General features: G+C 33.8%; 1 non-coding gene across 1 annotated transcript; it reads right to left on the bottom strand.

The window, feature by feature from the left end:
• Positions 1-510: 510 nt before the first annotated feature.
• Positions 511-583, bottom strand: TRNAK-UUU (transfer RNA lysine (anticodon UUU)). Its single transcript has one exon. It is a non-coding gene; the product is annotated as a tRNA-Lys (tRNA).
• Between the last annotated feature and the right edge of the window lie 1,968 nt (positions 584-2,551).

The raw sequence follows: 2,551 nt of genomic DNA, 5'->3' as shown, positions 1-2,551 counted from the left end.
TTAATTTAATAATTTTGAAATTAGAAGAAAAATCTATTAATAAAATTAATATGTAGTTTTTATTACATTTAAATATTATATGAAATTTAATAAAATGGAAAAACTATAAAATAACAAGTGGAAAAATAAATAAATAGATAAATAAAAAATCATATAGAATAAAGCATTAGAAGAAGTCAAATAACAAAATTATTTTTATTTAGTACGGAGGATTGTTTAATACAGAAATCTAGAATACACAACTAACTAATACTCTAAAACAACAAAATCAAAAATTCACTCAAGCATTAGCTTCATTTCACCAACAAAACATTCAAAAAGAAATCCATATTGTTCATATTTCAATCATCAGCATAAGCAACCCGTAATATCAGGAAAATAATAGAAATCCACCGACCACTTTGATATTGAAAACTAAAATTTTGATAAGTTTCAGCTAAATTGTTTATATGGGTGAGTTTAAGGGATTCGCGAAAAATAAGAAAATAAAATAAATTTAGTAAATGTTGACGCCATCCGTGGGACTCGAACCCACGACCACGTGGTTAAAAGCCACGCGCTCTACCAACTGAGCTAGAACGGCTTGTATGTTTATTTACTATAATTATAGAAATTTAAACTGAAAATAAAAACTAAACTTTCGATTTTACAAGGCAATATAACTCGTCGTATTGGTAATGTTTAACATAAATAAATAACCACCTGTTTATCATCAGGCCGTTTACGTAGGATGTAAAATTAAATCATGTCATTTTTTGCCAAAATATCAACGTTTTTATGGCTAATTTTATACGATATATATTTATAATATTTTAAGGTCTAAGTTAATACTATTTAAACTTTCATAACCAAATCATAACAAACTCTTCAATATAGCCAATTTTATTATTAATCCTCACCAAACGAAATGCTAGTTTTTATAACTTAATTTTGTAAAATATCATCATATAACAAACATTTTAGAAGTATAATAGGTTGACTTCTAGCCTCCATCTACAAGCCCAACATTTTTTATGGAATCATTTTCTTCGATAATATTTATTTTTACCCTATGATGAACATATTAACCGGAGAAGATAAAATGGTGGCTGAGTTTACTATATATAAAACTTCTAGCATTAGTTGTGAGGCATCCCAAAAACATAGAGAAATAGATGGTATAACACTTAGAGTGTAAGTGTTAGTGAAAGTGGGTTGATTTTTTGTAATAATTGAATGTGAGAGTTGCTCTTCCTACAGTAATTGGGTAAAAAAAATGTCTCAAAATTCGTTTCCGGCCCCACGATTGGAAAGACCTCGTTTCAAGGATTCTGAAAATATATTTTTTAGAATTTTTTGACCACCGGAAACGCCTCAAACCATTCGCCGGAGAAGGCTGCCAAAGAAGACGAAGTGACGTTAGCAGTTGACTAGTCTTTTAGAAATTTTCAGTTTTGCCCCTAAAGTTCCATAATGTTGCAAACAAGTCCCTGTGTTTCTGAAAAACTTCATTTCGGTCTCTATTTGTTCTAAAAGTTACCAGTTTGGTCTATACTTCTGAAAACTTTCATAAATGTCCCTGTGTGGCAGAAAACTTTCATAAATGTCCCTGTGTGGCAGAAAACTTTTAAATTGGTTAATGTAAGCTGTGAAAATTACAATTTAGTCCTTACAATTCTGAAACGTTACAAATTAGCCCATAACTTTTCAAGAAAATATACTTTGACCCCGGAAAAGTCTACTCTACCATTTTTTACGCTTCTAAATCCAACCAAGTGCTCGATTTTATTAAATTGTTCCTCGGAAATTTGGTAAAAGCATTTTGCAAGTATTTTTGATGGAACCTACAAGTACTACTATGATGGTTCGACTTACACCCAAAATTACATGTGTGTAACACCTAGTTTTGAAAGTGCTTGATTGTGTCTTCGGAGACCAATGGTATAAGCGTAATCTGTCGATTCGGTCTGTTATGGGCCTGACGTTTTATTAGGAAGGATTTAAGGCTTGGGGTGTAGCTTGGAGCGTAGGGCTTCATGCCACCTTTTCATGGATATAAAGTTCGTCGGAAACGAACTTAGAACGAATAAGTTACAGTACTTCGAAGTTGTTGGCAGAATTGGTCCCTGAATGGAAAAGTTTTTATTTCATCCCATGCATGCAAGGTGGCAGCCAGGTGAGTACGCCCAGCGTAAGCTGGGGTACGCCCAATGTAGAGGTGTAAGGTGGACGCGGGTGTTGGAGGCATACGCCCAATGTACGAGAAGTACGCCCAACGTACGCTCAGAGTTTCTAAACCCTAATTTTAGGGCTATGCCACTATAAAAGGAATAATATGACTCATTGCTCAGCCTCCATTTCATCTTTAGGCAGTCACCACGAAACCCTAATTCTCCCATGAGTGTTCTTGGAGATTTGGGGGCCATTATAGGGCATTATGGTGTTGTGAATCCATTTCCCAAACAAGTAAAGAACAAAGCAAGGTGGTGGTTCAAAGGAGAAGCTGTAGATTCGAGATTGTTGCTTCATTTCAGATCATCTTGAGGTATAAAGTCTTAAACTTGCCCATTAA

This window comes from Lactuca serriola, chromosome 7, assembly GCF_051521515.1.
Source record: "Lactuca serriola cultivar US96UC23 chromosome 7, Lser_US96UC23_V15, whole genome shotgun sequence".
In the NCBI taxonomy this organism is placed as follows: Eukaryota; Viridiplantae; Streptophyta; class Magnoliopsida; order Asterales; family Asteraceae; genus Lactuca; species Lactuca serriola.
The sequence above is the reverse complement of the archived record's forward strand: the minus strand, read 5'-3'. Positions and strand labels throughout refer to the sequence as shown.